We start from the raw sequence: 27,318 nt of genomic DNA on the forward strand, positions 1-27,318 counted from the left end.
TTCGAAATTCATTGGAACCCAAAGTTTGGTTGTTCGGTCTATGCCTATTACAGTGTCCTTTTAGATTCCATATGTTTACTCAAGAGAAAGTTTAGTAGCTTCTGGCTACTGGCCATTAAAATGCAAAACTTTATCCAGCGAGAAACATATAATATATATAACTATTAAGCTGGAAATGCGCTGTCGCCGTGTTCTCGTCACCGTGACGGCGTCGAGGCGTTGTGTGGTTAACTAAAATATTGTTTTAGGAAGCAATTATGATGGCAGGGTGATTTAAAATGCGCAAAGCCGTAGAGTATACACGATATTTTATCACACGAAAGTATGGCCTAGGACGGCATCGGTTGAGAAAATAAAGAGCCGCCGACAGTCGGAAGTCGGCTGGAAACGTGATACACTTCAGAGGTGTTATACGTGTAAGACGATAGAGTGCACGGATATTTGTCTATAGGATACTGCGTTGTTAAGAAAATAATATTATACTCGACAAACACCGAGGTCATAACTCATAAATTATATGTCGCTATACGAGTAGGTACACTGTACTTAATGAAGAATAATGAACGACTCGGCTGATAATAATCTAATACAATTAGTTCTCCAACGAAAGCGGAGTGTTTCGATTAGTTAACAATTTATTTCGTACAAATAGGAGTATTGTAGTAAATCATATTAGTCGTGATTTTGGTGACTTTAAGTTGTGAATCTAATTATTACATTCAATCAAATATATATTAATTAAACCATTTCTGTTGTACTCATTAGGAGATAATTAACCGTGTAACAAATTATAAATATTTTAATGAAAAATAAAAATTTGACCGATATCTGACAGTGTATTTTTGTTTTCACCGACGTTGATAATTTGTTATTTAAATAAAAATGGTCCACTGTTTTGTTCAAAACTGATGATTATACTTTGTTGAAATAAATAAAAAAATAAAAAAACCCAAAATACAAAAACATAATTACTCAGTAAGTGGAAGAAAATCAACGGAGATGGTTTATACGTAATTATAGGATTTAACGAATTTAGGCTATTCTGTATAAAACTATAAACCATAAACATTATTTTATTTGCGAAAAAAAATATTTATATAATAGACAGTCGAGTGGTTGAACACATTTGCTACTTATTTTTATTTTAGAACTTTTAATATGGGTTTTCTTTGAATATCAAAAATACATTATATGACTGAGCACTGGGTAGCTTCCACTGATGTAACATTGTGTTTATAATATTTTCATTTTTAATGGCATCGTTTTTTTTTTGTCAATTAATCACAATTCCAATGATTTTTTGAAAAAATAATTTACAAGCCATTTTTATTTTTATATCATTGGTACTTTGCATCCTAAATGTACATTGCTTTTATAAGGTTCATAAAGTAATTCATATTTAAATGAAGTGATCATATTATTTTTATTTCACAATCTAAATTTAACATTTATTATATTAAATTGCAGAAACTAGCATTAAAAATGCATTACTATTAAGTGATATAAATAATTAAAAATAAAAACTTTTATATAGTTATGATATAAATTGAATTTTTATTATTAAATTTCTATAAAAAATAATTTTGTTGATGTTTTATACATTTATAGTTTATCATATTTTATAACACAGTAAAATTAAAATGAATCTTTTTTGATTTTGGATTTTAAAATTAATATTATTTTTATTAATGATTTAGTAGTTATATATTTTGAAGGAGTTTTTTCGTCTGTATAATTTAAATTACCATGAACTGCGTGTGTAACGTAATTTGTTAATAAGCATTATGACTCAGGTTAATATTTTGAATTATTGTTCATTAACTATTTAGTCAATATATTTTTAGTCTCATCAACAAAATTGATTAAAATGTATAGGTTATCTGTTAAATATCTTTGAGTGTATAATTATGAAGGGATAGATGTTATTTACACTATTTTTTGTAAAGTAAATGAACTACACCACGTGATTTATACTGTGTATTCAAATAATAGGTTAAGACCATTTGGTAATGAATAAATTATATTTATACTCTCGAGCATTAGGAAAAATCTAAGGTGGCTAGGTAATTGAGCGATCACTCCACGTGTCACTTTTTTCTACAGAAAGTGTTAATAATGTTTTATAATGTCTTGCATAAAAATTTAAATTCTGTTAAAATAAATTGTAATTAGATTTTGTTTATGTACCCACGACTTTGGTTATCTTTGTAGATTTAATGATTTATCATTTATTTTGTCAACACTTGTTACACATTTATCACAAGAAGGTGTATATTGTGTATCGGATAACATGATGAACTGAAAAGTGGATAGTGGACAGTAATTCATTTTAAATCTTTTATACGGATATCTACTTTTCTACTTATGTAGGGGTAGAAGCAATATAATCTGTCATCTCCGTCTAGGGAATTGGTTTACGTACTTCCAATAGTGGAATTTCTGGATCAACATTAGGACTAAATAGAACTGTTGTGCCACAGATTCAATGAACTTAATACATGGAATGCATTTTATCGTTGATTATAAACACTACTACACTAGTATTTATGTACAATTTAGTGTGATGTATATTTCTCCTGTAATATGTAAAATGTTCCTCGAGGTGAGTCACCATATTATGCATTCCGATTTGATTTTTTTCATAACTAACTATTTTGTCGATGATAACTATTTATAGTCACTTATTAGTTATTTATTCAATGCTCACGAAAAATATAATACAAATTATACCATCACTTTAATATCATTATAATATTACCTTTAAATTCGTCGTAAAAACATGTTACGTATATCAAAATGGTCTTATTTTGATTAAAATACTTGAATAATAATTAATAAGTAACAATGTATTGAAATAACAACAGTTGGTGTGATTAATAGAGGGAGGAAATTATTAATTAATAAACAAAATAGTATAGGGGTGTCGAGATCCTGATGTGTCTCTGCTCCGGAGTAACTTCTGGTCTATTTTTTTATAAAAGGCTTTTGACATTCAGTACTACGATTACCTAGCTTTTTAGTTTCCATTCTTTTTAATTCACGTTATTGCATATTTACTGATCCTAAATGTTCTAATTTGGTTCAATTAATGAATAAATTATCAACAAATATAAATAATATTAAGGAGGTCCTTAGTTATATAGTAAAGCATATTCGTTCTCAAATTGTTGTTTACACTTATAGTGTTGTACATGATATATTATTAAACAAAAAATATTTGTATGATTTGGACTTGAATTACACAACCCTTTCCCGTGACTCAAAGTGTTTGAACACTGATGAATATTGTGTATCTATCTACATATTTGTATACATACAAATTTCGTGTACAACGGGTGTGTCCTCGATCTACCCTGAAACTACCCTATTAATGTTGATAATTTATAATAAATATGTATAATTTGGTCTAACTGATAAGATAAGATAGTTGTTATCTTGGTAGGTATCCTTCGATTTTTTTCATTTCACATAGAAGTTTGAGATTTAGGGTGGACATTCTTGCTTATAAATGGTTGCTATCGGTTACAGCTTACAGACTATAACATAATAATGTTAATATTATAAATAAGTATTTATTGCCATTAGTTACTCGGTTACATAGGGTAAAATCATCGCATTTATGGTTTCAAATAAAGCAATTATATCTTAAAACAAATATGAAGTTGAATGTATGTTGGTAGCTTATTTAGGTACTCAAAAACTACTTAACCAATTTTGTGGAAATTTCAAAGCATTCTAGGAAATGTCAGAAAAAGCGTATAAAGAATAAATCTAATACAGCTCTATATTTTCTATTTTTCACGGGTGAAGTTGGGTTATACAATGGATGTTGGTTCTAAATCTTTTTAAATAAAAGTGATATGAAGAGATTCTTCGAAGCTTGGAGGATGTTTATATCTTATATTTTTAACTAATATAGGTAGCAAAGGGTAACTCATCCTTGTCTCATATTTTTTTATGGTTATATTTACTAAAATTACAAATATTTCGAATGGGCCATGCTGGAGAAAGGGGTAATTAGTACATATGAGTAAGTATTAAAATAAGAAAAAAAAATCATTGAACATAAATTAATATATATTTTTAGAATGCCTGTTGGCGTTATTCTAAAAAATAATAAAAAATGAATTAAAATAAATTATATAATTATGATTGATTTAGTCGTTTGAATGTTTTTATAAAAATGTATTTATTGTGAGTGGGCACTTTTAGTGCAAGCACGGCTTACAGTACTAACAATAATGTACCTGATTATATTACAGATTCACTAAGTAATTGTACAGATTATTAAATTGATTGAAATAGAATTAAAAGTGAAATAATTTATTTATTTATAACATGGTACAATTTTACATAAAAAATATTTACATAATTTAATAGTTCCAACAGAAAATATAGTGGCCATGACTTAAGCCGAACTTCGACAATTAATATTTAACAATAAAGTAAATCACATTTTTTTTATAATGAGCATTGTTTAAGTTAACTATTTTACTTATTCTAATTAATAATTATTAGTTGTATCTAGTATTTTTTTTAACTGTCGTTATTACGTTAATATTAAGTGAATACATATTTCACAAGAAAATTACATTTATTGAATGTTATGTATTTGTTAAAATACGATTTCAAAAGTTACAAAAACATTGGAATAAAATGTATAATAATTATTATTACAAACACTGAAACACTGCATACACTTGCTAGTTGTGTTTTATTGTTGAGATATCTACATAATTTGCCTAGGTTCATGCCATATTAAAAAATCGTTTGAATTTTCGTTATATGAACTATTCATTTTATGGCGAAATGCGCATTATATTTTTTTGACAGAGTTTGTTTAAATTTACCACATGAAGAATGTCTCACGGGGTTTTCATTTTCCAGAGTAGAATAGTGTATTTCTTTCCAATTTCTCAAATAAAATAACTTCTGAATTGATAGAAACAAATCACACCCTCTGGGATCAAATCAGAAAATAAATATTATGTGACATATGACTTATAAGCATATTCGTTCTATTGGCATTTAAATAGTATGATTTTTTGTTCAAATTTATTAAATAATGTTTATGAATACTTACTCATTCATAGTATGTGCGTACCTACATAAAATAATGACTCCTTTAGTATAATATGATATTGGTATATGGAATATATAAAGTGATATTCCGTTTCAATTGCCTTTGTAGTTTGTTGTTGTTTTTCGAAATATAGATTTTTCAAAACCACTTCAACTTACACGTTAGTCACCATCGTATCTGCCTTTTATCATATTCATATAAAAAGGGCACAACATGTTTGATCCCACATTTTCATTCTACATTTTCTTTTATCTTTGTAAAACGTTCATGTAGAAATATCTGACTTTTCTGTTGGAGGATATTTTATGTGTAATATAATTCAATGCATCAAATTTGATCGTGTCTAGAAAAAATTAGCAAACCAAATCCATAGTGGTGTAAAGTTTAAATCCTGTAGGATTAATGTTTTTTTAACTTCGATAAAATAACTATAATGCTTAGAAGACAGATTTTCTTTAATTCCTAAATATTTAGTAAGTATTTAATAAATGTAGGTTCTCATTCATCTGAAATATTTTTGAGTTGATTTAAGGAAAACATGTGAGGCACATCGTATTGCAATATGGTAAAAAAACTTCAAAAGTTTGAAATGTAAAATATTTACAGCTTAAAATTAGTCTAAACATTTGAAAATTGTTATTTGGCATAGCGAAAATAGAGGGAAATTTAAGTTGAAGCAAAATATTCCTACAACATTTATTTTTTTAATTACAGAAATTAACAAGAATTATTTGATGAGAAATTCGTACTTTGAATATCAAATTTAAACTTTAAATGATTATAAAAAATAAATATTTGTTATTGAGCTAAACTTTTTTTTAAATAGCAATAATAATAAATATTAAATAACTCCAGTAAAATGTTCAAGCTTAAGCAATTCAAATAGAAAAAATTATGATTTTTTAGCTATGAAATAATTGCAAATAAATTTTGTCACCAAGGTTCGGATCAATAAAGTGGTAAGCAATTTTCAATTTTGAGCTTAGCAAATTTTTAGTAGCAAACTAGATATTGTTCTTAAATTAGGGGAGGAAGGATGTGTGGTGGACAAGAAAAAAATTCCCAAACTTTTTAAAATAATTAGGGGAAAACGAAAAAAAACTACCCAAAATCGGCAACGCAAAAACCAGTTTTTGACAAAGTGATATTGCTTTTGTTGCAATTAAAAAAATATTAACTAAATATTTTTTAAACCAAATATTTATACGAGCATTTTATAGACATCGTAAGAATGTTTATACGTTTCCACTTTTGGCTCACCAAGTATAATTTTTAGATTTATTTTATTTTTCATGTTGAAAATTGTTTTGTTTGTTAATCATAAAGCTCAACAATTTAATGATAGCTTCTTCATAAGTTGGTCTTTGGGCTTAAATGATATTTTGTGCTAACGCGAACGCAAACGTGAAATAAATCAAATGTTATTATTTTCCTGGAACATGTTGATACATAATTTAAAATTACAAAGTTTCGTAATAATGTTATACCTTTGTGGACATGGTTATTCGATTTTCTTTCTAATTTTTAAAAATTTGTATGAATTAAAAATTGCATAATTTGATTGGTATTGGTTGCACCGTCGTTTGCAGAATGCATAATTTATTTCATAATTGTGTTCAGTTAGCTGGACAGTTTAGAACATCAACGTTTAAAAATTGCGCTTCAACTAATTTTAACGTACACAAAACCAAAAAACTAAACACAACCATTCGGGTAAGGTACACCAAGTTGGTGGAAGGGGAACCCTTATGTACTTATAATAATCATTATTGTTATCATTATTTCATTATTTTTGTTTTCATTTAATCTGTGACGGTTGCGCTTTGCGTTCGATCCTTTTCCATGTTAAATGAGTGAATGATAATTTTTAATAAAACTGAAACACAATAATGAATAATTTAATTGCTCAAAAACGACATACATTATGCAATCCTACGTGTATTCGATGCCTGCTGCAGTCATTAGTTAATCAATTTTAACTTGATGGGAATTGAGTTTTGACGTCGGTGTCTGTTGAATAGTATTATTACTGGCCACCGTTCCAATGGGCATAATATTTTGAATCCAATAAAAGTGTGTTTTGTCTCATCTCGCGACAAAACATTAAATTAAACATTTTCATCAATTTTAAACGTACCTGTATTTTCTCTTGAGTCAAATGTATTGTACACGCGAACAAATAATAAATCATGTTTTTATATAATTAAAAAAATATAGTGACTGTGACTTCGAGTTACGTTAATTTATTATACGAATGTTCATTTGTTATGTAACATCCGAAACCTGTACAATCCAAATAGGTCGTAGTTGACAGTCTTAATTTTCATATACCGTTGTTGGTTTTGATCAATTACTTCATGTAACTTACGGCTGGGTCATAAACTTTGAAAGGCTGTACGAAGAAAATATATTCTTTGTGCCAGTTATTTGTATTTGTATTGTTTACAAATCATTCAAAATATTCAATTGTTTATAGATCCTAAACACAGTTACTATCCAATATCGAGTTTGTTTTTGGTTCACCTGAAAATATTCATTAAGTATATAAATAGATTTAAATGAAACCATATTAACTGCTAACTATAAGGTTATACCAACACAGCTTTCAATAATCATTATTTTCATAAAAATGCTTGAGTAAAATATTAAATATAATGTCGAAGTTATTTAAATTTTTTTAAACATGTATTTATTGAACAGGTTCAAATACACATTATTGGATGATCTTGTTAAATCAAATTAAAATACACAAAAGTTGTTAAATAACATTGAATGTTATTTTTTAGCTTCCTAAACGATTTTTACAATTAATGTTATTGTTTCAAGTGGAAATGTGTATCATAAAAATTGAAACTGTTAAAATACTTAAAACTTTGATAAATGTCAGTATAAAAATTTAAAAACACAATAATGTAGACAATTTCGAAGTTTGTATGTTTCATTATTTGATAGTTATAATTATGACTATTATGACTTTAACCTTATCCAGACTAACAAAAACTTTTTTACGTGCGTTGTAGTGTGATGTAAAATGGATATCGTGACAAATATTCCAATTTGTCTTTTATGTTTTTCGTAGTACTTGACAATATTTTAAACTTAGTTTTTAATTTTTTTGGCATTTAAACATTTATTACAGTAGCCCTATAATTATTATGAATTATACCTACAAAAAAGACAATATACACATATCTTGCCAATAGTTTTTATATTATTTTTTTGATTCTTCAATTTTTAATTTACATTCTACCATATAAAATAGTAAATGACATGGTATTATAATACCTAGTTTAAGGTATTTATCTTAATAATTTTTAAATCGATCAGAATAAAATGAAACTATTTTATGTATTATTTGTAGCAAATTCAAAACTAATAAACTTGACTGTATCAACAATTTCTTATAGCACAGGAACCGACTGTAATAACTGTATTGAACTGTTTGGTCTGTTCTTTGTTATTTCGAAACAACCATAATAATATAAATATGACGATGTCTGCTTCGGATAATTTAATATACAAAACGCAATAACATTGTACATCGAAAACTGTAGTAGCTGTATAATGTGTATTGTCCTCTAAGACATTATTATTATCGTTATTATTTACAATGACTCATTCGCTACGTAATAAGCATACCCCTCACAGAATAATAACAAAAACACCAGAGGCTAAACAAAGTTTAAGTCGATGCGAAAGATTACCCCGTGTCTAAAGTTCTGATGCGTGGTGGCGGTGCTCTGCAACGGACGTTGTTCCATTATTTTTATTATTATCGTTATTATTTTTTTTCTCCTTATTTTCGTTATCAGATAAAGCTTCATAGAGGTTTCGGCAGCAGTTGATGTATCCTAAGGACTTTTATCCTGTTTGACAATGTATGTACGTGGGTTAACGATGTTACAGGGAAAATTTTAAATTTAGACGACAACGACACGGTAAGACGCGCCGAACTATTTTTACGGGATAACAAAGTAAGCCCGGTGGCGACATTGGGTTGTCGACATTCTTTACGTTTTATTACATTATTTGACAAAAAGAAATTGTTGATCAAAACCACAGACCGAAAGATCATATTGTAAAGTAGGTACACAATATTTTCATTATTCGTCGTACAACGAATAACCCGCACAATAACCTACTATGGCCTATTATATTATACCAATATTTAAATGCATAAGGAGTAGTTGTTATTGTTTCGAAGAATTCACATAATATTTGATTGGATAGAAAGTACTAATGATCATGCGAGTAATATTGTTCGATCTCTTGAATTGTACTTACAATTACGTTCGAGATATAACAATGTGAAAATCGTCGGGAAATCATCAGCTGGTCTTCGAGGTGAATACGTTTTCAGTTAGAATATACGTGTAAGAAGTGAGTTTTCGTCCTGAGTATGACTGATCGGTGGTAATTTAATAAGTATATAATATCGAAATCGAAAAATGTTCATCTTAGCCAGTTTTCCGCCATATTGATAAACAACAACTTTTTTCTATGCTGCACTCAAGTGATAAATTACACTAACCGTAATTAATGACATTTTAAATGTGTCCAAATGACAGGAACTTAACTAATGTAGAATAAATTACGACACTTAAATGTTTAGAATTACTCAAATTCTTTCTTCTTTTAAGATATTTTATTTTGAATAAAAATTTAATTTGAACCAATATGAAGCTGGCAAGCTATTTTATATTTTACCATGGATAAATAAAAAATAAAAAAAAATTATTTTATCATGAAAATATTATAAATATGTTTAAAATATTTGTTGGTATTTTTATGAGTAAATAATACATTTTTTATTTTTTATTTTTTTTTTGAAGTATGAGGCCTAATGCCAACCCTTTGATAAAAAAATCAATAATACCTTTAAAGTATCTGGTCGGGTGGCACTGCTGAATGCCTACCCATAAACACAACCTCTTGTTAATAGTTATTTTATCAAATTTACTCACTATACTAATTGTATTGTATAGATCGTACACAATTTTTTAATTAAAAAAGAAAGTCAGAAAACCATCAAAGTTTACAATATAATATTATGTGCTGTGTGCATAACAGTATTTTTAAAACGACTTGAACGCTGAATTCTTGTTTTGGTAACAATACATATATTATAGTTAATGTATTACTTACCAACTATTAAGTTTAGAATTTTAAAATATGATTTATTACCACTAAATCAGTTCCAGTAATTGTGATTTTTTTTCTATTTTTAATGTATACAATTTTATATTATATACTCACTTTAAACTTGCACGCAACTACCACTCAAACAGCTGTCTACTTCGAAATACTCATCACATAATGCCCCATGAGAAATCCTTGCTACTCCACAGCATAATGGTTATTTGAATTTACGCTTATTTCAAAAGCATTGCAGTGTGCGGGTGATCAAGTTTAGGAAAATAATATTATGATGTTTAATAATATTCAATAGGTTCATATTATAATATAGTTTATACATAACATATTGAGCAGTTCGTCGCTGTTCTTGTTGATGTATCCAAGAAATGCTGTTTGAATTGAAATGTATACAGTATATTATTATGTTATATCGAACATCACTTAAATTTCGAAACAAGGTGGTTTTCGTAATAATATTATGATACCTCTGGTGTGTCTTTGTTTGGTTGAAAATATTATTATTACCATAATTGTTTAATGTCTTAACCCTTCCGCATAGGTGCGTATTATATTTTATCATAGAGTGTAATATGTAAATTTTTAATATTAATAACGTTACTAGGCTTATAAAATAAGGTAATATCTTGTAAAAGTAACGACAGGAAATTTTAATATCAATTTAATTAAATTTAATGATCTTTTTATTTGTCAATCAAAATGTTATTGTTGATGACTTAGTTTGCGTTTTAAGTATATATTGTCACGTCCTTATAGTCGAACATAATATTATCATGTTCTTATTTCTTATTAGTGGTTGCAATATTACACTTTGTCTCTGTTTATTCTCATAACTCCTTATTATTATTCACACGTTTTGATAGTTTATCGTTTCGAATAAAAACGTCCGACCACGCCAGATATGTGTCAAATGCATTGTGATTTTAAGAATAATACAGTGATGGCGTAGATCTATGCTGAAATGTATATCATGGACATTAATGTGATTTTAGTTTTATTTCTTTTCTTACGGAATTATGCGCGTCAACCATACAGGATATCTGTAAGTGATAAGACACAATGATTTATTGAATAACGCAGTGGTAAAATAGGTTACGTTAGAAATGTGGATTTATAGTCGGCAAACAGATAAAGTATTCTCATTGTAGTATAATATCATTGTGTTTGTCCTTGTTATCATACATTTGACATGATGATTTCTTGTCAAGGAAAACCTCTACATTAAATATTTCATTGTGTCTCGGGTAATCTATTTTTTTATAACATGTAATTTTCCAATATTGTTTTCATTCGAATTATTAAGGTCGAGTTTCAATTTGATGCTCCCGAGTCCCGACTATATGGTATATTATATATACAATTTGATGTACTAAATTCATATTTCAAGTGATCCGTGATATTTTGTTTCAACAATTTATAAGTTTATACACAATAACGATGCGATAAATGTGATATGTCATGATTGTTTTTGAACTGATATTGACAAAATAATTGAATGACCTATCCTGTTTTAATACTTAATATTTTGAAGTAGATATAATATAAGTCAAAACATTTCAAATAATAGTATTTAAAATTGAATGTTGAAATATTATTTTTTATGATTATATGTATGAAAATAATACCACAGTTTTTAAATAATATCAGTTTTCTCTACATTTTACAAAAATAAAATAACAGATTTATCTTAATTTCAAAGATGACGTGTCGTTTTTAAAGTCTTAAATTGAATAAAAAGTAGAATTTGGTTAATAGTTTAAAATAAGCTTGGTGGTTCACTTTCGTGTTACAAACAAACCAAGATAAATTAGAAAATATAAAAATTAATTAATTAAGTATATACGTTTTCCATGTTTTTTAAGTGTATCTACACGAACATTCTGTTTTTTAAACAATAAATACCTGGACTTCTTTTCATTCAACATGAAATGGGTGTTTTGTAATTGTTGTTTAAAACAATATAAGTATTCATAATATACAATTTATAATTTTGCAATTGTAAGAAAATATGTTTTTGGTGATAAAATATTTAACAACATTGTTTTTTAATAATTTTATGAACACATAAAAAATAATCTGTTTGAGTTTTTAACATTATTAAGCAGACGTTAATTTATTTTAACCTTATGTAACCCAAAAAGGTTTGATGATATTTCATAATTTTTAATTTGATTTAATTATTTTAATTTTCTAAGCATACTTACTTTGTTCAATGGTTATGATAATATTATGTAGGTACGTGGTATGGATTCACAACTATTATTATCGAAAACAATATTTGTAACACAATAGAGAGTGTTATATAAATAGACTCTGGGGTTACAAACAATATACTTATATATTTTAACAAAGCATTAGGCCCACCAAAAAAATTAAAACCGGTAGAAATCCAAATTGTAGATCATAAAAGATTCTTACATATTTTTAAATAAATATTTTATTTATATCCCCGCCGTCAATTCCGATTTCGCAACGATAACCAACTCATGCCAAAACCTGGCTAACATATCAAAAGTAACTAATTCTTTACAGTTCTTTCTCTCAGTTGTTCAAAAGTTGTTCACAAAGGTGCTACATCTAGAGGTTCACCTGGGACTTTTGACATTACATATCAGTAATCAATTACGCTACGTTAAAATCTCCGGTGTTATGCTTTTTTGAAACCAGGACTTTCGTTATACAGCACTCTCTATAGTTATTACTTTTTGAACACATAATTTCATTTTAATATGAATGTAAATCAACAATATTGAATTTATGAGTTGCACAAATGTCGTGTAATATGTGTAATATAAATTATGGTGGTGTGGATAGCAAACCGCATGGGTCGTCATATCATACACCTACTTAGTTAATTATTGATTTATACTTCAATGTTCATGTTCTGTTCACAATAGTGGTCTGAAAGGTGTGGGTTCATATGACGTAGGTAATTGTTTTGAATTTATTCATTTTGATTGTTTGATGGTGTTCTATTGTTCCTAGTTTGATCTGGTTTAGTGGTCAGACTACACGTCAGCACCTACTTCGGAACTCAATTTAAATTTATTAATACACTGTAGTCAGTCCAAATTGATTTTTAAGGTCAGGTTTATGCATTTATATTGTTATCATTATTACTAGTGCATCTATGAGTTGTATGTGCAAAGCAATATCAATAATATTATGTCTGTTGTCTAAGCTATAAAGCTCGTGAAAATCAAGATTTTCTGTTCAAAAATACAATAGGTTAGGTTAGATTTGCTGCTATTATCCAATTGATTTTTTATTTAAATAATAATATACAAATATTTAATGTCATTGTGTCAGGATATCATACGTTTATACAGGTATGAGTCTCCATTCGTACAAACGATTTTGATAGGCTATTTTTTGATTGAATAATAAGCTAACTAGATTGGCATGAAAAATTGTTTCTTTTATTGTTTCTGTTTTGTGTACTATGACTATAAATTAATGGCTTGTCAAGCGTAATACCTCGTCAGGGCTTCAAAGATTATAAGTTGTTATTTAATTTCAGATTTATAGTGTCTTGGAGTAAAGTTTAATTGAGTGAACTTTTTCTTACACAAAATTTAAAAATATTGTTGGCTTTCCAAGCAAATAAAAAGCAGAAGAATTAACTATTAATGAATTAATTATAAGCATTACAAAAGATAGATTTAATATATTTATTAGATTCGATGTGTTATAATATAATTTTATGTTGGTGAGCACTTTTTAGAATATTAGAAAAGAGAATCATTGTTGTACAACATTTACTATTATAACTTTGAATATTAAGCTACGTAACTTTTCCATTTTCATATCATCACGTAACGCTTTTCTAATATTGATTACTTATAATTATTTTATGTATATACTTACCATGTACCTAACTTGTTCGTAATATTTTTAATGGTATTATGTTTAATGTCCATGTATAATCTAATAATGTGTTTTATTCACTAATATAAATGTGGCTCTGTAAAATACGATAAATTTTTACAAAGTTCATAGTTTCAGCCCACTTTTTATCTTGAACGTAACGTTTAAATATTTTTAATTTGATGAGAGAATTGCATGAGCTTCACCAATTTGACCGTTATCAATATTATTATGTGTCAGAATAAATTATAATAAATACATTAAAACATTATGTCAAAATTATTATCATTAACCATGATTTATTAATTTATGAATGTCCCATAGGCAGTGATGTTTTTATTGTCTAGATATTAATCGAAATATTTAGCAAAACATGTGGCTCACCAAAAGGGTGGACTCGGGTACTACTCTTGCTGCTTGTCAAATGCCAAATTAATCAAAAATCAAAATTATAAATTTCCCATTACATTTTATCTTTTTTGATTGACAATTAAAGTTGGAAATTTGAAATGTTAATTTCCAAAGTGATGGTTGGTAATGTTTTTCTGATCTCAGACCATGTAACTGCACTATTATACACACAAAATATGTTTTATATTGCGATATTGTAACAAATGTAAAGTTTTGTACTTCTCCCCAAATTGAAGAATACTATAGCTGCAGTGCCACTCAGAAAAACTTATTTTTCATTTATACAATGATACAACTTTTGAAACTCGTTGATAATAGAACAGTTTGCGTAGGCAATGTTCTCCTCAGTTTAAAATGTTCTTTATTCATTCTTATTATTCATATCACAAATATCTTTATTCTTGTCCACATATTATATTTTTCTATAAACTATAGGCATTTTATGAAAATATTGTCGTACATAAAAACTTTCAATATTTGCATGCTTCTTTTTCGTGGGTACCCCGCGAACACCCCATAAATATCAATCGTACACACATTGGACAATAAGACCCTCCGCTTAGTCTTCTTGAATATAAAATTAATCAACGATTGCTGAATAAAACATGTTTACCAATTTTACAATTTGTGTCATCATGGCCAATACCAGCACGACCACCCGTGAGTAAGTTACTTTTTTATATTATTGAAATCACAAAACAAAATATACAAACGTACATAGTTCAACAATTTATCTCCGTTGTAATTTAACTATTTCGAAATATATAGTATTGAGGAGGAAGTGATGAGCACTGTATTATGTTTTATACGAGCATTTTTAAATTGCAATATTTCACTTAATTATAATTTTCATATTCTATACATTTTAATAACAACAAAATCAGATGATGTTTATAAGTCATAACCTTAAGTTTAATAGTAGGTCGGGTTATTATATTAAATAATATATTCACTCCAATATTAAAGTTAACCACACAGAATTGGTTCTACTAAATGTAAATGTTCTATGTTGCACGTGTGTTAGAGATAAAACAAATAATGCGCTGACATCTCCCAAAAGGTTTTCGTTTATTTTTATCTGAATTTTCCTTAAATTGTGCAAACAATTATTATATATTAACACTTTCTAACCTAACCTTTTCTTGTTATTCCGTTTGTATAGGGTTTTTATACATTTCCTATAATATTTTTAATACTAAAATACTTCTTGACGATCGATTCTTAAATATAACTTGCCGAATCCAGAAATCAGGTGGAAACCTTAATACTTTGGTACAATAGGTACCTACCAATGGTATTACTGGTTATAATAGAGGTCGTAAAATACAGTACCTATGTGAAAAAAGAAAAATACTAGATTTATGTGGTTGTGCAAATAGAATTCGGAGACTGAATTTGAATTAAATACAGAATTAATGTTTCGCCCTGAGTGCATAAATTTCAACACAATTGTATTCAAGTTAGATATAACATTGTGTTATTACGCCTTTCCGTCATAAGATTTGTTTACGGTAATCACAATTAATAGTAAGGAAGTTGTACAATAACTTAAAGCAACTAAATAATTAAAATAAATTGCTATAAATAATTATTTTAACAAGTCGTGTCCTATGCATACTTTCTCAATAAAAATTGTATTTATCTTATAAACTGAAATAAAATATACTTTAGCCAGGTTTTTTACACAATGGTTCACTATTAATATTACATTTACATTATAAATTTTTTTTCCTAAATATTATTACATGAATTCAAAATAAAATGTCTTTATTTAAAAAATGAATTGATTTATGATATTTTCAAAATATTTTATAAGAAATTAAACCAGCTTGTACTAGTTGACGTATTATAGTTAATATCAATACAACTAGTAGGCACCCAACTGTTATTTATTTATTTTCTGATACAACATTTACATACATACTTGCTTTAATTTTTTTCCGCTTAAAAAATATAATCATGTAGGTGCCTACCTATATATTTAAGGAATCAAAAAAATTAAATACTTCTAAATTATAATATTAATGAAATATCTGCAAAGTAGAATAATTAAGAATTGAAAACCTTTTTTTTCCACATTTTACTCACGTCATCTTATTAATTAATTTTAAAAACTTGTGTTTTTAGACTACATACCTCAGTGGTTTTAAATTAAAAAAATAATGGCGAAAATCAGGAAAAAATATGTAAATAAGAGTTTTAAATTGAGAACTATGAGTTTTTGATTTATGTGAAATATTACTTAAAGTTAAATGTTGTAGACACCAACAAAGTTCGAAACATTGAATAATAATTTGTAATATTTTTAGAGCAAAGAATAAAAACAAAGAAAAAATGCCTAAAACATGATTAACGTAACAAAATAAGACAAATGGTTCTGTCATATTATTATTTAATTTTTAATGGAGCTTATAAAAGAATTTTGTAGTTCGAGTCTCATTGAGTGTAGGTATTCAATTCATACCCCTTAGTAAAATATTAGAACATACCTACTATAATTTAATGTTTATCGAATTGTATGGTCTACTATTTGTATATTTAATATCAATATTCTATACTATATGATTCTGGTACTAAAACTACGCATACCTCGCTTAAATAATAACTATTATGAAAATGTAGGTAGGTTTCTGGGTGTAAAATTATAAACATACGTTATCACGTAGTCTGTTTTCAAAGTAAAACAAATAATATCTACCAAAAACTACCTGTTAATGACTACAATTATAGGATATTCATAAGATCACCGGTGTGAGGCTTAAATACATTTTGCATATTATTTACCTACAAACTGTTAGAAAATATAGTATTACCTACTGTCATTTTTTTTTGTAGGATGCATTGTTTGTCATGAACAAAACAAAACAATAATTTGGTATAATAATTATTGCTATTTAATTAATACCTATTTATATGTGTATATTTATTTATTATATACCAAATCATTGTTTAGTTTTGTTCATAACAATTAGAATACGAGTACACGATATTTTACTCCAAATTAAACAATATTAAGTATAAATAGAATATTATATAAATTGAAGTGGCATAATAAACGAATTTTCACTTTCGTATTTTCAATAAATTTAGGATGCCATTTCTTGGTATAAAATTATATCAGTTTTAGATGACGAATAAAATGTTTATTAAAATATAATAACAATAGTTCAGTAGAACGTTATAAATACATTATTAAATCATTCGTTGGGATAATAATATAATAATAATTTAATTTTGTAAAATACCTGTATTGAAACATCGGAAAAATAAGAAATTTCTGTGAATAACATTGGTCAAATATAAAATAAAAGTTAACCAGATAGAGCCATGTAAATTATTATACCACTAGAGTGAGCTGTAGCTTATACACGAAGAAAACAACAATGGTTACATTTTTAAAAACTAGATGACTCTTCCAATACACGTTTTACTTTAGTAGTTGGATGGTCAAACATTAATAATATTGTCGAATAATATGATTTGTGTTATTTACTTCAATATTATGTTGTTAAATAAGCTTTTAATGTTTAGGACAAACGTAAATAGATTAAAAAATGTATTACTTTTGTAGAAAAAATATAATTAGTTGAAATTAGTACCTAATCATTTATTTTTAAATCGATTTCAAAGAAAGCAATTTGCAATTCATACTATAAAATGTTTGGTTTAGATAAAGATAATGTACTTAACATTTTTTTTTGTTTTCCAAAGTCTGATCTTCTGTCGACTTGAGACATTTTGAACAGACAAATGTAGGTGCCCGGTGAGTCTTACAATGTTTATCTATTTAATTTTTCAGTTAAAAATGAAATGAAATAAAATATTGTAATTAATAATATTTATTTCAAAATTCATCAGATTAACCACCCTGGTTACCTAAGTTTCTTTAATAGTCTATATTATGATTGAAGCATGTGTGATATATTTTTACCATACATTTATTAATACATTATTTTAGCTACTGTTTAAATTATATATTTGAAGTTCATTTTTTTTTTTAATTACCTATGCGTATTACTTCAAGATTAATTTTACCACAAACATGTTGTTTGTTTCATTTATTTTCTAAAATATTAAACTACATTTTTTTTTCATAATTAATTTTGAAAACCATATAAAATTATAGTTAAATTTATAAATTGTACTAAACCTAGTATTTATATATTATTAAATACTTAATAAATAATAGTTAATATGCAGCTAATTATTGAAGTGCACTGGAGATTTATTATATTTATTAAAATAATATGGTTTGTGTCGTATTTAGTTGTAGGATAAGGAATTTGTATGAAAATTTTACGTTTTTTCTACAGTAAAGAAAAAATGAAAACTTTCTAGCATATAAAAAACTTGGAGTTAGGCCAATTCATTTTCAGGTTTTTACTGTAAATCAATAATAATACAAATTGCACTGAAATAAGGTATATAATAATGTTAATAACATTTTTTTGACGTATCGAACTTTAGTTTGCCTTATGAATATATATATTTTTTTAAATGTATTAATTTTAATGTTTCAAAGTCTCAGGTTATAACCTACATTTGCCTTATATAGTACATGTTAAGATTAACATAAATAATTAATAGTTCTTACAATTTAAGTGTAACTTTAGGTACTGTTTACAGTGTAAGCGTATAATATTATTGTAAACTAATGAAATTAATTTTTTTGATAATTTTGTCTTCGCTAATTTTTCTCAGAACTTTAAGAGGTTGAAAGTGTTATTTCAGAATGAGTGGAGGATGTTTTTTGATCATACAGTTGTGATTTAGGAAACAGTGTCCAATTTCAGTCCTGGTAATGGTTGTCACACCGTTTCCAGGACTAGAGTCTTCAGGTACCATTGTTTGACTAAAAATGTAATAGTTTTATTTGTTAGTTAATGGTACGGAATCCAAAAAATGTTGCCATCATTATGGATTATATTTGTAATAGATAATTATATACGTCGCCGGAAGTCATGTTTTTAATTTCACTAAAATTTGGGTTATTTCATCAGCTACTTCGTCAAATGTGAAAACTATTCAAATTCATTTATTTTGATACTAAAATGATATGTTGTTTTATAAACTGCGACTTGGATGTCCAATGTCCATGTCTATTTGTAATTGTTACATGGGACTATTTTAGTATTTGTTTTCGTCTTGATAATAATTATTTACTTAATAAATATTAACTGTTTATTATTAAAGAACACCTCAATACCATTTTAACTTCTAACTGTATTTACTTGTTTAAATTATGTAAGTGCATGTCTATATGTATATTCAAACTTTCCCCTTGGGATTGATAGTTACTACTTACTACTGTTACTATCTGTTGTTACTATATTGTAAGACTCATTTACATAACAAAGTGCATCCAGTTAATTATTATATTTTGATATCATTCAATGATTTAAACATGAGTGTCATCTGGTGTTGTATTTACATTCATTAGAATAGACTGAGTTTATTTAAATTAAATGCGTATATTTATTTTTATATATATATTTAAATTATATACATCATCATCATAAACGTTGTTAGTATGAATATATATTTTCGTATTTGTCTAAATTAGTTGGGGCTCGGAATTTTACTTGAATTTTAAAATAGTTTTAATATTATAGCACATAATACCTACCATACCATGACATAGATATATATCTACATAAATATCCAACTCTAATATTATATAGTATATAATATGATAGTTTATTAAACGTGTAAACAAATACATGGTATCACATGATCATTTTTTTTTAATTTTTAAAATAATAAGAACCACTAGTTTTTTTAATACCTTTAGGTACTTAGGTAAAGTTGCAAGTTACAGTAAACTATAGTTTGGATAGTTAATCTTAAATAATTCTACGATTGTTTTGTGTAATCGACGTATCGATACCTACATAATAAAAAACATTTAATTAACTATATTTCCTTGCATTTATGAATAGAGTACAAATACAACTAATCATTATTCTGTGTCATGTCGTATAAATACTTTTAATATAGGCTATAATTTATTACAGTTCAAATAACTAGTATACCTGAATATGGCTATATTATGTTTTTATAAAAGTAGGTTAAAAATAAATAAACCTATTACTATTTGCGATATGAAGTATTTACCATAATATAATTATTTTACTGTATACTTTTATACTATTATAGAACTTTCAACAAGGTTGAATGAGATTTTAATAAATTTTGATCTATATTGAAAAAACTTTATATTACTTAAATTATTACCAAATTATATTATCTTTCACTCCAATTTTAAAACCTTGACACGGTATTGAAAAGCATGTGTTAGTAATCTGCATAACTTACTGCATATGATGCTAAAATTTAATTTTTTTTTTTAGAAGCCATTTAATACTTTTTTTGAAGACGGTTACATAATTCTATATAATTCAAAAATTCAATAGTAATTTTTTCCTATTAAAATATTTTAATTGTCTGATTTTATAAGAATATAATTTATTCGTTCACATCCTTTATTTAGAAATTTAAATTAATGTTTATGTATATTAACTATTAACAATGGTATTTGTATTTTACATCAAATTTATAACCATTTATACGTTTATAACAAATGGTTTGATAATTATATTTTTATTGTAATTACGCTTTGGCTCGTCATGGAATTCAACTAACTAAATTACATAATATGTAAAAAATGATCCAGAACTATCGAATTCTGATATTATTATTGTTTAGATTAATAAGCAGCAGTCATCATTTTAAACCATTTGAATGTAAATTATTTAAACAAATAAATTTGTTTTGCTTTACAATCCGTTTACGCTTTTAGCAGCTTCCACCAAACTTTTCCATCCATCCCTGTCTAGGGACTTATTCAATCTCACTGACTCAGCAATTTATTTGATATCCTGATTCAGCTTATCTAACCATCGTTGTTGAGACCTTTCATGTAGACATTTCCTGGGTAAAGTTACTTTTTAATTTGGCGTGCAATACGGACATTACTTTAACACTATTATCATTTATTGCATTCAGAGTTTTGCTCAAAATATGTTGATGCTGTTGTAGATTATAGACACCTACATTAAATTACTGCAATAGAATAGTTATAGTAAAATTAAATAGAGTTATTTGTAATATATTTTAACTGATTCTATCTTAAAATACTTTTGTTTTTAGGTACTTACTTACGAATTTAATTTTATAACTTTACAAAATGTAGTTCTTTAAATATCTTGTGTTTATTTTATCTGTATTTAGGTTAGTAAGTATCATTACATCATATCTTTGTTTCATTTGGAGAAAACTTGAATAGAAAAACGGCTTATGTAATTTAATTATTGACTGTGATTTATTGTTTACACATTACATACTACAATTAAACCATTGAACGTCTTTTTTTTTAATTATGAAAAAATACAATTTTTTTGACGGAATGTCTACTATTTTATGATTCTCCATTACAATATTATGAATATATAATATATATATTTATATATAAAGATATAGATAGATAATTTAAGTTGGAATTCCGTAAGTTGTAACTTCATAAATAAACTTTTTAGCGTTAATTATGTATTGTTTTCTTATATTAATTTTTTTATTAAATGTATTAAGATGAGTTTAATTTATCTTTATAACTTTACTTTTTAATAAAAAATACATTCAATCCATTTAAATTAAATGTATCAAGATATGTAATATTAAACTAATTTGACCAGTATACGTTCAATGTACCTATACATAGGTACATTGTGCATATTTAGATAACATTTATACTAGACAAATAGACATTCACACTTCATTTGAGAGTAGCTGATGGGTATAGGAATTTATACTTCTTATGTTTTAATAGTTTACGCCACCAAATATTGACAGAAATCATTACTCAAAAAAGTTGTCGGTAAGCAGCCAAACTTAATATTATAATATTCGCACTCAACGAACGGACACGGCGATTATTGTATTATATTATCACACACCGATTTTCTTTCTGATGACTTTTATTTCCATCGAATATTATAAGTACATGACGAATAATATAATATATAATACGAACTACGAAGTCAGCAAAAATGTTTCTTAAGGCAACAAAAGCTAAAGATTATATTTCAGACTACTATTGGTTGGTTTATGTCGAGTGAACCTTGTTTTCTTGGAATTGTAGAATCAAATTATCAGACGATCGTCTTGCAAAATTGAAATATAAAATAATACATAAATGCAATAAAATAAGGCGAGAAACACGGAAACCGGAACCACAAGTGAAAGAGGAAATAATAAAGTGGCTCGTAATATGTTAGTGGCCTGCAGTTGTAATTGTCATCGTTTAAAATGAACGTTCAGCACCAAATTACGTATTTTTATGCTCCACATTTGCATTGCATAATATTATAAAATTAAGAGGACGCTACAGTGGCATTTGTTGTCTCCATCTTACATACAAAATGTTATGCTCAGCAGATCACGTTTAGCTCCGTTTGTTTAAAAACTAGAGTAAATTTATCTCTTATAAAATTTTAAGGTAAAATTATTTTCTAGGTCATCCCTTACGTTTTTTATTATATTTTAATTTTGAAGCGAGTTATATGTATTTTAAGATGTAGAAATAATTTAACATTTTAAAACACTCATTACTTGCTCTGAAATTAAAATATAATCAAAAGCCTATGAGATGTAGTAGATAATAATTTCACCTTTACATTTTATAAGAGGTCAATCACTATAATTTTTAAACTAACAGAGCTAAACGTGAACTGTCGAGCGTTTTATTTTGCTATGTCACGCACTTGTAAGACGTAGACAACAACTGTCAAAGTAGCGTCATCTTAGCACATTTAGTAACTGTCGAACGATGACACCGCCGTGTGATAATATTATTACGATTGAAGTTTACAAAACTAAATGTCATAAGTCATACAAATTATGAGATGGTATCTATGGAAAGTACTGATCATGGAACCAAAACAATTAAAAAGTCACGTAATAAGTGTTCAAACTGCCACCTGCAAGAGTTGCTGCCGACTTAAAAAAAAATTATTATAATAAAAAATAGAACTCCGAATACACGTTTTCATTGTATGAAAAACATAATAACAATAAACGAATTTTTATAAAAGTGAAGATTTAAACCACGTTTAAAAATAATTAAAAAGTCATGGAAATTATGCAAACCTTTTATTTAGATTAAAATCTATTGTAACTTATTATCGATATCATTTGCGAAAAATATCTTTTCATTATAATTAATAATGTTTTGGACTAAAGTGAATACCATAGTCTAGCCATGTGATGCATTCTTTAGGTTAGGACCTTGTATCTTTTTAGTTAATTTGTTGTTGTCCCACTTTTTTCATGGTGAGGCCAATTTGACCTGTCTCGAAATGCGAAAATGGTGAAAAAAGGTAAAAAAAAAAAAAATTGGCGATAAAACAATGTGGGCGGTGGATGTCATTTCATTTTTCTCTGTATTTATTTATCGCAGGTCTTCTAGAAGGGAAGTTCTAGGGTTGTCACTGGGTGTTGGGCAATTTATCACCTCTTTCCCGAAAGCACTATTCCATGTTAGCAATTTCCATAGCAATGAATAGATTTTTGTAGAGTGAGAAACCACGAATATTAGTAATAGCAGATATATTATAGAAGTTAAGGATAAAAGTAGCTATTGCGATGATCCTTATATAGGATTATGTTAATATGAGTTGGAAGAAATAAGTTGAGGGTAATAATGTTGCCGCCAAATGTAACTCATACAGAATAATATCATACATACGTAAAATAAGTCAAAAATAAATATTATAAGAATATAAATTCAAACCTATTTTGTAATAACTGATACATTACAACAACCGATTCAAACATTTAATGGATGATAACATATCGTCTTTAAATATTTTACGTTGCATTAAATTATTGTTATATTCAAAATTGATTTATTTTTATATACGTTGTTAGACATACAAGGTTTCACGTCATACTTATTACTTATAACTCTAGTAATTATTATGAATCAGACTACTACTTGTATCGAATCTGTTACCACAACTGCGTTATTTTCAATATGTAACTCAGAGGTTATGTCAAAACACATCGACATGAATTTAACACTATTTCTAAAATACTGTCGGTACAAAATGATAAATTAAAAAAAAAATAATACAGGTTCCAATTTAGAAAAACTTTATGGATAGTAATTAAAATTTCAAAAAGTTCAACACAATCTAGATCGCTAAATAATATAAGGGGTAAATAGTTTTAATGTTATGATTAGAATCACAATACCAAATAAAAAAAAAAATTATCAGAATAATACATTTTTACTCGCTGTACAGTTAGAATTAAGAGTTCAGATTATTTTTTTTTACACAGCTTTTTAAAAGTTAACGATTATTTAATTTAATACCCACCTATCGTATTTTTAACTTTATATATTAAAATGTATTTCTAAGTAAGACGCAAGACATGTTTAATGTTATTTCAGCGAGTAAGTATTTTGGTTTTAATCTTAAAAACTATTTATTTTTACATACATTACATATTTATATTTTAAGACCGTGTGTAGTATTATTATCAACGTTTCCTTTGTTCATCCATCCGAAAAAAGACTTCTGTCCATTCTTGCGTTGTTTCTTTCTATAATATCGTCTGCATCATGCATCAGTTGTTGGCATAAACGATTTCGTCACTCTTCTTGGATAATATGTTGCCTTTTTGTATGAAAAAAAAACTGTAGTAAAAATTACCCATTTTTACAAATCATGAAAAAATCAATATTAACCGATTGAAGATAAAACCACAGAGGGTGACAAACTCTAGCATAGAGTATTAAGGCCATGCGACCCACTTTAATGCTATTAAATTCAAAACTTATCTTATCTACTGTCCAATGGACTCCCGACTTTTATTGCTGACCAGAAATATATACGGGTTTTGATGAACTTATCAATTTTCTTCTTTAATCCAACAACCAGTCTATTAATTAAACTAAAAAATAGTCTAAAGGCGTAAAGATAAGATAATTTGGAAGAAAGTTATTTGAAATTAATGATGTGGTCTACCAACGAAAATAAGAAGTTTATTATAAAGTATGCTTGTATTATTTGTTATGTATCTACTTCAAGATGTAAATTTTTATGTTAAATCATCATCATTCAACATTCAGAAATTAGAAACTAAGTATATTTATTTTTATAGATACAACAATTTAAAATAAAAATTAATTTTTGAACAAAACAAATGCGTACTGCCCTAGTTTTCAGTTAGTTATAATTCAATTAGAGGAAATATATATGTACCTTCATGTATTTTACTAAAATCCAGTCTGATTAGTGGAGAAATGTATTATTTTTACATGTTATAAACATTGTTTAAATTACTTCCAAAGTTGTTTGAAGTTTATTTTAGTAAAGCACACTTAATTTCTTTTTATATTTAAAATATAATTATTTTTGTTTTTTAAATCACCATTCTCCATACCAGTATTTTTATTCAATTAATTCATTTTTATAAAAATTGTTCATTTGAGATTAAACAAGTAAAATAAAAATTTAGTAGCTGATTATTGAAACAAACAAAGTTTATACTTCACAAATTGTAGGTAATAAAAAAAAACAAAAACAATTTGACTTTTTTTAAATTGATGATCAATTTAATTTTTATACATTCAATATGCTATAAATAATCTTTTCAAACTCAATTATCTAGAAATTAACTAAAATATACCAAAAATATTGTGTAGATCCAAAGGTAAGTGATTATTTTCAAAACAAGTATGAAATAATTATTACATTATTACAAAATCATAACTCAGAATTTTTTTTACTGAAACAATAACGTTGGCCGGATATATAATATGCACTTTTTTTTAAAGAAAATAACAACAGTTGTAACCTATAATAAAATACACTGAGCTGAATAGTAAACAGTTAAATCGCTGATAAAAAAAATGGAAATATGATAAAATCGACTGTGGAATAAGAATGTACATTGAACAAGGCGTGAGTTTTGTTACAAAGAGTTGATACGCTCAACGAATATTTAACGAATACTTACATCAGGTCGTATCCAAGGAGCTTCTTAACCTAAGGAAAAAAATCATGCGCATAATATACATGTTATATGATTTGCTTCTTTATTTTAGTAGGTGGATGGATACGTAAATATTTTACTGATCATACGATTCGGTGGGTACTTGATTATCAATACTATTTTTCGGTAAACTCAATATCATGTCGTTGCAACTTTACCTAAGGGTAACATTTCGTTGAAATATTTTCATATAGCTTTTAAATCTTGAAGACAAAATAATATGATCAGGCCTGCCCAACCTAACTTAGCACTAATAATCGAAGTATGACAGCCAACAAAACATTTCCTGTAACGCTAATGTTCCCCTCAAGACTCTGGGATTTATCGTGAAAAGAAACACTTTTCCATAGGTTTTTGACCATATTATAGTATTTACGTAGTCAAGACTTCTAAATAATTGTCCGGTGCACCGTACACGGTTATCTACATATTCTACCTACCTATAAGACGGAAATTTCCAGACTTCATATTGTATTATAATAGTATCGCTACGATTTACGATATGGAGAGACGTAAACTTGGCCTAATCCGTGATGTTATTGTATTGTACCGGGTCCTTCGATCGTCGTGAGGTAATATGCAATTAGGTATACCGAGTGCCGATGATCGAGACGTGTTTTGGGTGTAGGTGGCTCACACATGTGGACATCGTGGGTATGAGTGGGTAGGTTATGTGTTGAATATTCTCCTTCGGGGTATATCGAACACAAATGAAAAATGTGCGGAGTGCGTGAGTGTGTGAGTGC

At 26.9% G+C, this 27,318-nt stretch overlaps 1 protein-coding gene across 3 annotated transcripts in view; it reads left to right on the forward strand.

The window, feature by feature from the left end:
- Positions 1-27,318, forward strand: part of LOC111034868 (prolyl endopeptidase FAP) — a 236,950-nt gene that overhangs the window by 122,625 nt on the left and 87,007 nt on the right. The window lies entirely within an intron of this gene.

This window comes from Myzus persicae, unplaced genomic scaffold, assembly GCF_001856785.1.
Source record: "Myzus persicae strain clone G006 unplaced genomic scaffold, MPER_G0061.0, whole genome shotgun sequence".
Lineage (NCBI taxonomy): Eukaryota > Metazoa > Arthropoda > Insecta > Hemiptera > Aphididae > Myzus > Myzus persicae.